Source organism: Arachis hypogaea, chromosome 20, assembly GCF_003086295.3.
Source record: "Arachis hypogaea cultivar Tifrunner chromosome 20, arahy.Tifrunner.gnm2.J5K5, whole genome shotgun sequence".
Taxonomy (NCBI): domain Eukaryota; kingdom Viridiplantae; phylum Streptophyta; class Magnoliopsida; order Fabales; family Fabaceae; genus Arachis; species Arachis hypogaea.
In genome coordinates, this window is record NC_092055.1 from 124884834 (window position 1) to 124894300 (window position 9467).

General features: G+C 37.8%; 1 non-coding gene across 1 annotated transcript; it reads left to right on the forward strand.

The window, feature by feature from the left end:
• Positions 1-6053: 6053 nt before the first annotated feature.
• On the forward strand, positions 6054-6161 carry LOC112787953 (small nucleolar RNA R71). The gene has a single exon (XR_003195340.1). It is a non-coding gene; the product is annotated as a small nucleolar RNA R71 (small nucleolar RNA).
• Positions 6162-9467: the final 3306 nt, after the last annotated feature.

The following is a 9467-nucleotide window of genomic DNA, read 5'->3' on the forward strand; positions in this document are numbered from 1 at the left end:
TGGAATAGGATTTACTATCCTTTTGCGTCTATCACTATGCCCAACACTCGCGAGTTTGAAGCTCGTCACAGCCATCCCTTCCCAGATCCTACTCGAAATACCACAGACAATGTTTAGACTTTTCGGATCTCAGGAATGGCCATCCATGGGTTCTAACTTATACCACGAAGACACTAATATCTCGGACTCGGTCCCCTGTATTAGATATCCAAGAGATATCCATTCAATCGAAGGTAGAACGGAAGTGGTTGTCAGGCACGCGTTCATAGGGGAATGATGATGACTTTGTCACGATCATCACATTCATGTTGAAGTGCGAATGAATATCTTAGAAGCGGAATAAGTTGAATTGAATAGAAAAACAGTAGTACTTTGCATTAATCCTTGAGGAACAGCAAAGCTCCACACCTTAATCTATGGTGTGTAGAAACTCTACCATTGAAAAATACATAAATGAAAGGTTTAGGCATGGCCAAATGGCCAGCCCCCATGATGTAAGAACTAAACGTCCCAAGATGTCTAATACAATAGTAAAATGTCCTATATATACTAGACTAGCTACTAGGGTTTACAGAAATAAGTAATTGATGCAGAAATCCACTTCCGAGACTCACTTGGTGTGTGCTTGGGCTGAGCTTGAAGTTTACACGTGAAGAGGTCATTCTTGGAGTTGAACGCCAGTTTGTAACGTGTTTCTGGCGTTGAACTCCACTTTGCAACTTGTTTCTGGCGTTTGACTCCAGAATGCAGCATGGAACTGGCGTTGAACGCCATTTTACGTCATCAATCCTTATTCAAAGTATAGACTATTATATATTGATGGAAAGCCCTGAATGTCTACTTTCCAACGCAATTGAAAGCGTGCCATTTGGAGTTCTTTAGCTCCAGAAAATCCACTTTGAGTGTAGGGAGGTCAGAATCCAACAACATCTGCAGTCCTTCTTCAACCTCTGAATCTGATTTTTGCTCAGATCCCTCAATTTCAGCCAGAAAATACTTGAAATCACATAAAAACTCACAAACTCATAGTAAAGTCTAGAAATGTGATTTTTAATTAAAAACTAATAAAAATATACTAAAAACTAACTAAATTATACTGAAAACATACTAAAAACAATGCCAAAAAGCGTATAAATTATCCGCTCATCACAACACCAAACTTAAATTGTTGCTTGTCCCCAAGCAACTGAAAGTCAAATAGGATAAAAAGAAGAGAATATACTATAAATTCCAAAATATCAATGAAACATAGCTCCAATCAGATGAGCAGGACTTGTAGCCTTTTGCCTCTTGAATAGTTTTGGCATCTCACTTTATCCATTGAAGTTCAGAATGATTGGCATCTATAGGAACTCAAAGTTCAGATAGTGTTATTAATTCTCCTAGTTCAGTATGTTGATTCTTGAACACAGCTACTTTATGAGTCTTGGCCGTGGCCCTAAGCACTTTGTTTTCCAGTATTACCACCGGATATATAAATGCAACAAACACATAACTGGGTGAACCTTTCCAGATTGTGACTCAGCTTTGCTAAAGTCCCCAATTAGAGGTGTCCAGAGTTCTTAAGCACACTCTTTTTTTTTTTTGCTTTGGACCTTGACTTTAACCGCTCAGTCTCAAGTTTTCACTTGACACCTTCACGCCACAAGCACATGGTTAGGGACAGCTTGGTTTAGCCGCTTAGGCCAGGATTTTATTTCTTTAGGCCCTCCTATCCACTGATGCTCAAAGCCTTGGGATCCTTTTTATTACCCTTGCCTTTTGGTTTTAAGGGCTATTGGCTTTTTTCTGCTTGCTTTTTCTTTTTCTCTTTTTTTTCGCTATTTTTTTTGCAAGCTTTCTGTATTCACTACTTTTTCTTGCTTCAAGAATCAATTTTATGATTTTTCAGATTATCAAATAACATTTCTCCTTATCATCATTCTTTCAAGAGCCAACATATTTAACATTCTTAAACAACAACTTCAAAAGACATATGCACTGTTCAAGAATTCATTCAGAAAACAAAAAGTATTGTCACCACATCAAGATAATTAAACTAGTTTCAAGGATGAATTCGAAACCATGTACTTCTTATTCTTTTGTAATTAAAACATTTTTCATTTAAGAGAGGTGATGGATTCATAGGACATTCATAACTTTAAGGCATAGACACTTAAATACTAGTGATCATGAAGACAAAAACATAAACAGACATAAAGCATAAAAATAAAAAAACAGGAAAATAAATGAACAAGGAGATTAAGGAATGAGTCCACCTTAGTGAGGGTGGCGTCTTCCTCTTCGTGAAGAACCAATGGTGCTTTTGAGCTCCTCTATGTCTCTTCCTTGTCTTTCTTGCTCCTCCCTCATAGCTCTTTGATCTTCTCTAATTTCATGGAGGATGATGGAATGCTCTTGATGCTCCATCCTTAGTTGTCCCACGTTGGAACTTAATTCACCTAGGGAAGTGTTGATTTGTTCCCAATAGTTTTGTGGAGGAAAGTGCATCCCTTGAGGCATCTCAGGGATTTCATGGTGAGGAATTTCCTCATGCTCATGTTGAGGTCCATGTTCTCTTGTTTGCTCCATCCTTTTCTTAGTGATGGGCTTATCCTCTTCAATGAGGATGTCTCCCTCTATGTCAATTCCAGCCGAATTGCAGAGGTGGCAAATGAGGTGAGGAAAGGCTAACCTTGCCAAGTTGGAGGACTTGTCAGCCACCTTGTAGAGTTCTTGAGGTATAATCTCATGAACTTCCACTTCCTCCCCAATCATGATGCTATGGATCATGAGGGCCGGTCTATAGTAACTTCAGACCGGTTGCTAGTAGGAATGATTGAGCGTTGAATGAACTCCAACCATCCTCTAGCTACTGGTTTGAGGTCAAGCCTTCTTAGTTGAACCGGCTTACCTTTTAAGTCAATTTTCCATTGAGCTCCTTCCACACATATGTCCATGAGGACTTGGTCCAACCTTTGATCAAAGTTGACTCTTCTAGTGTAGGGGCGTGCGTTCTCTTCCATCATTGGTAGGTTGAACGCCAACCTTACATTCTCCGAGCTGAAATCTAAGTATTTTTCCCGAACCATGGTGAGCCAATGCTTTGGGTTTGGGTTCACACTTTGATCATGGTTTCTAGTGACCCATGCATTTGCATAGAACTCTTGAACCATTAAGATCCCGACTTGTTGAATGGGGTTGGTGAGGAATTCCCAACCTCTTCTTTGGATCTCAAGTCGGATCTCTGGATACTCATTCTTTTTGAGTTTGAAAGGAACCTCAGGGATCACTTTCTTCTTGGCCACAACTTCATAGAAGTGGTCTTGATGGACCTTAGAGATGAATCTCTCCATCTCCTATGACTCAGAGGTGGAAGCAATTGCCTTCCCTTTCCACTTTCTAGAGGTTTCTCTGGCCTTTGGTGCCATGAATGGTTATGGAAAAACAAAAAGCTATGCTTTTACCACACCAAACTTAAAATGTTTGCTCGTCCCCGAGCAAAATAAGAAAGAAAGAAGTAGAAGAAGAAGAGAATGAAGGAGATGGAGGGAGAAGTGGTTTCAGCCAAGGGGAAGAAGAGAGGGTTGTGTTGTGTGAAAATGAAGAGGGAATGAGGGGTTTATATAGGAGTGGGGAGGGGTTAGGGTTCGGTCATTTGGGGTTGGGTTTGGGAGGGAAATTATTTTGAATTTAAAGGTAGGTGGGGTTTTTTGGGAAGAGAGGATGGATATGATTGGTTAAGAGGTGATGGGGAAGAGTGATTAAGTTGATTGGTGAGGGGTATTTGGGGAAGAGAGTTATGGAAAGGTGTGAAGAGGAAAGAAGAAGTAGGTGGGGATCCTGTGGGGTCCACAGATCCTGAGGTGTTTGAGGATTTCTCATCCCTTCACCTTTGAGGCGTGTAAAATGCCCTCTGTAGGCAATCCTGGCGTTTAACGCCAGATTGCAGCATGTTTCTGGCATTAAACGCCACTTCCATGCTTGTTTTGGGCGTTCAACGCCAGTCTGCAGCATGTTTCTGGCGTTGAACGCCAATTTTCCTTTGGGGTGCATTCCTGGCGTTTAAACGCCAGAATTCTGCTTGTTTCTGGCGTTTAACGCCAGTTTCATGCTCTGTTCTGGCGTTAAACGCCAGCCAGATGCTCCTTACTGGCGTTTAAACGCCAGTAAGCCCTTCCTCCAGGGTGTTCTGTTTTCAATGCTGTTTCTCATTCTGTTTTTGATTTTTCAGTAGTTTTTGTGACTCCACATGATCATCAACCTAATAAAACATGAAATAACAAAGAGAAAATAAAATAAAATATATTAATAACATTGGGTTGCCTCCCAACAAGTGCTTCTTTAATGTCAATAGCTTGACAGTGGGCTCTCATGGAGCCACACAGGTGATCAGGTCAATTTTATAGACTCCCAACACCAAACTTAGAGTTTGGATATGGGAGTTCAACACCAAACTTAGAGTTTGGCTGAAGCCTCCCAACACCAAACTTAGAGTTTGATTGTGGGGGCTTTGTTTGACTCTGCAGTGAGAGAAGCTTTTCATGCTTCCTCTCCATGGTTACAGAAGGAGATCCTTGAGTTTTAAACACAAGGGAGTCCTCATTCAGTTGAAGGATCAATTCTCCTCTATCCACATCAATCACAGCTCTTGCTGTGGCTAGGAAGGGTCTTCCAAGGATGATGGATTCATCCTCATCCTTCCCAGTGTCTTGGATTATGAAATCAGTAGGGATGTAAAGGTCTTCAACCTTTACTAACATGTCCTCTACTAGTCCATAAGCCTGTTTTCTTGAGTTGTCTGCCATCTCTAATGAGATTCTGGCAGCTTGCACCTCAAAGATTCCCAGTTTCTCCATTACAGAGAGGGGCATGAGGTTTATCCCTGACCCAAGGTCACACAGAGCCTTCTCAAAGGTCATAGTGCCTATGGTGCAAGGTATTAAGAACTTTCTAGGGTCTTGTTTCTTCTGAGGCAATCTCAGTTGATCCAGATCACTCAGTTCATTGGTGAGCAAGGGAGGTTCATCTTCCCAAGTCTCATTACCAAATAATTTGGTATTCAGCTTCATGATAGCACCAAGGTACTTGGCAACTTGCTCTTCAGTAACATTTTCATTCTCTTCAGAAGAAGAATACTCATCAGAGCTTATGAATGGCATAAGGAGATTCAATGGAATCTCTATGGTCTCTAGATGAGCCTCAGATTCCTTTGGTTCCTCAGAGGGAAACTCCTTATTGATCACTGGACGTCCCAGGAGGTCTTCCTCACTGGGATTCACGTCCTCTCCCTCTCTTGTGGGTTCGACCATGATGGTTAATTCAATGGCCTTGCACTCTCCTTTTGGAATTTCTTCTGTATTGCTTGGGAGAGTACTAGGAGGGATTTCAGTGACCCTTTTACTCAGCTGGCCCACTTGTGCCTCTAAATTTCTAATGGAGGACCTTGTTTCATTCATGAAACTTAGAGTGGCCTTAGATAGATCAGAGACTATATTTGCCAAGCTAGATGGATTCTGCTCAGAACTCTCTGTCTTTTGCTGAGTGGATGATGGAAAAGGCTTGCTATTACTAAACCTGTTTCTTCCACCATTGTTAAAGCCTTGTTGAGGCTTTTGTTGATCCTTTCATGAGAGATTTGGGTGATTTCTCCATGAGAGATTATAGGTGTTTCCATAGGGTTCACCCATGTAGTTCACTTCTGCTATTGCAGGGTTCGCAGGATCATAAGCTTCTTCTTCAGAAGATGCCTCTTGAGTACTGTTGGATGCAGCTTGCATTCCATTCAGACTCTGAGAAATCATATTGACTTGCTGAGTCAATATTTTATTCTGAGCCAATATGGCATTCAGAGTATCAATTTCAATAACTCCCTTCCTTATAGGCGTCCCATTATTCATAAGATTCCTTTCAGAAGTATACATGAACTGGTTATTTGCAACCATGTCAATGAGTTCTTGAGCTTCTGCAGGCGTTTTCTTTAGGTGAATGGATCCACCTGCAGAAGTATCCGATGATATCTTAGCTAATTCAGACAGACCATCATAGAATATATCCAGGATGGTCCATTTTGAAAGCATGTCAGAAGGACACTTTTTGGTCAGTTGCTTATATCTCTCCCAAGCTTCATAGAGGGATTCACCTTCCTTTTGTCTGAAGGTTTGAACATCCACTCTAAGCTTACTCAGCTTTTGAGGAGGAAAGAACTTGGCTAAGAAAGCCGTGACCAGCTTATCCCAAGAGTTCAGGCTATCTTTGGGTTGAGAGTCCAACCACACTCTAGCTCTGTCTCTTACAACAAAAGGAAAAAGCATGAGCCTGTAGACTTCAGGATCTACTCCATTAGTCTTAACAGTATCACAGATTTGCAAGAACTCAGTTAAGAACTAAAAAGGATCTTTAGATGGAAGTCCATGAAACTTGCAGTTCTGTTGCATCAGAGAAACTAATTGAGGTTTCAGCTCAAAATTGTTTGCTCCAATGGCAGGAATGGAGATGCTTCTTCCATGTAAATTGGAATTAGGTGCAGTAAAGTCACCAAGCATCCTCCTTGCATTATTATTATTTTTGGCTGCCATCTCCTCTTCTTGTTCAAAATTTCCTGTAAGGTTGTCTCTGGATTGTTGTATTTTAACTTCTCTTAGTTTCCTTTTTAGAGTCCTTTCAGGTTCAGGATCTGCTTCAACAAGAATGTTCTTGTCCTTGCTCCTGCTCATATGACAAAGAAGGGAATAACAAAGAAAATATGGAATCCTCTATGTCACAGTATAGAGATTCCTTTGTGTGAGTAGAAGAAGAAAAGAATGTAATGTAAAGAAGAGAAGAGGAAAAAACTCGAACACAGAGAGGGAGGTGGTGTTCGAATTTTTGGATGGGAGAGAAGTGTTAGTAGATGAATAAATAGATGGAGAGGAGAGAGATGAGAGAATTTCAAAAATTAATTAAAATAAAAATTAAAAATTAAAGCTAAATTTCGAAAATTAAAGTTTGAAATTAAATTAAAGATTAAAATTTAAAACAATTAGTTAATTAAAAAGAAATTTTAAAAAAGAGGGAGGGATTTTCGAAAATTAAAGGTAGAAAGTTAGTTGGGCAGTTTTGAAAAAGATAAGAATCAAACAAAAAGTTAAGTGGTTAAGAGATTTTGAAAATCAAATTTTGGAAAGATAAGATTGAAATTTGAAAAAGATGTGATTGAAACAAAAAGATAAGATTGATCGAAAAAGATTTGAAAGTCAAATTTTGAAAAGATAGGAAGTTAGAAAAGAGGTTAGAAAAGATATTTTAAAATCAAATTTTTGAAAAAGATATGATTTAAACTTAGTTTGAAAAAGATTTGAATTTTAAAATCAAAATTAATGACTTGACTCACAAGTAATCACAAGATATGATTCTAGAACTTAAAGTTTGAATCTTTCTTAACAAGAAAGTAACAAACTTGAAATTTTTGAATCAAAACATTAATTGTTGATAATATTTTCGAAAATTATGAGATAAAATTAAGAAACAAATTTTTGAAAAATATTTTTATAATTTTCGAAAATAAATAAGAAAAATGAAAAAAGATTTGATTTTTGAAAAAGATTTTGAAAAGATAAGATTTTTAAATTGAAAATTTGATTTGATTCATAAGAAACAATTAAATTTAAAAATTTTTTGACTAAATCAAATCATATTTTCGAAAATTTTGAGTAAAATAAGGAAAATATATATTTTTTATTTTTGAATTTTTAATGAAGAAAGAGAAAAACATGAAAAAGACTCATAACATAAAAATTATGAATCAAAACACTCAATGCATGCAAGAACACTATGAATGTCAAGATGAACACCAAGAATACTTTGAAGATCATGATGAACATCAAGAACATATTTTTGAAAAAATTTTTATGCAAAGAAAACATGCAAGACACCAAACTTAAAAATTTGCAAACTTCAGACACTAACAAATTGAAAATGCATATGAAAAACAAGAAAAGACACAAAACAAGAAAATATGAAGATCAAACAAGGAGACTTACCAAGAACAACTTGAAGATCATGAAGAACACTATGAATGCATGAATTTTCAAAAAATGCATAAATTTTTAGAAAAAATGCAATTGACACCAAACTTAAAAATTAACTCAAGACTCAAACACGAAACACAATATATATATATATATATATATATATATATATATATATATATTTTATTTTTATGATTTTATTAATTTTTTTGGATTTTTGTATATTTTTATTTATTTTTATTTTTTTTTGAAAACATATAGGAAAAAGGAAGCAATGAATTCAAAGTCCTCAATCAAGATTCCAGGAATCATACCAGGTTAGTCTAAAGCTTGATGGCCAGCCAAACTTCAGCATACCATTTTGAAACTTTAGAATTCATTCTTAAAAATTTAGAATAATTTTCGAAAACAAAAGGAAAAGAAATTTTTTTTTTGAAAGATTTTTGAAAACAAATTTTTTTTTTAAAAAAAATAGAACGAAAAAGAAAATTACCTAATCTGAGCAACAAGATGAACCGTCAGTTGTCCAAACTCGAACAATCCCCGGCAACGGCGCCAAAAACTTGGTGTGCGAAATCGTGATCATTCCATTCCTTGGGAACGGCGCTAAAAACTTAATACGCACGTTCATGATCTTATATCTGTATCACAACTTCGTACAACTAACCAGCAAGTGCACTGGGTCGTCCAAGTAATAAACCTTACGTGAGTAAGGGTCGATCCCACGGAGATTGTCGGCTTGAAGCAAGCTATGGTCACCTTGTAAATCTCAGTCAGGCGGATTAACTTGTTTTAAGAAATTATAGTGGATGAAAATTAAATAAAATATAAAATAGGATAGTGGTACTTATGTAATTCATTGGTGAGAATTTCAGATAAGCGTATGGAGATGCTTTCGTTCCTCTGATCTCTGCTTTTCTGCTGTCTTCATCCAATCAATCCTACTCCTTTCCATGGCAAGCTTTATGTAGGGCATCACCGTTGTCAATGGCTACATCCCATCCTCCTGTGAAAATGGTCCAATGCGCTGTCACTGCATGGCTAATCATCTGTCGGTTCTCGATCATGCTGGAATAGGATTTACTATCCTTTTGCGTCTATCACTATGCCCAACACTCGCGAGTTTGAAGCTCGTCACAGCCATCCCTTCCCAGATCCTACTCGAAATACCACAGACAATGTTTAGACTTTTCGGATCTCAGGAATGGCCATCCATGGGTTCTAACTTATACCACGAAGACACTAATATCTCGGACTCGGTCCCCTGTATTAGATATCCAAGAGATATCCATTCAATCGAAGGTAGAACGGAAGTGGTTGTCAGGCACGCGTTCATAGGGGAATGATGATGACTTTGTCACGATCATCACATTCATGTTGAAGTGCGAATGAATATCTTAGAAGCGGAATAAGTTGAATTGAATAGAAAAACAGTAGTACTTTGCATTAATCCTTGAGGAACAGCAGAGCTCCACACCT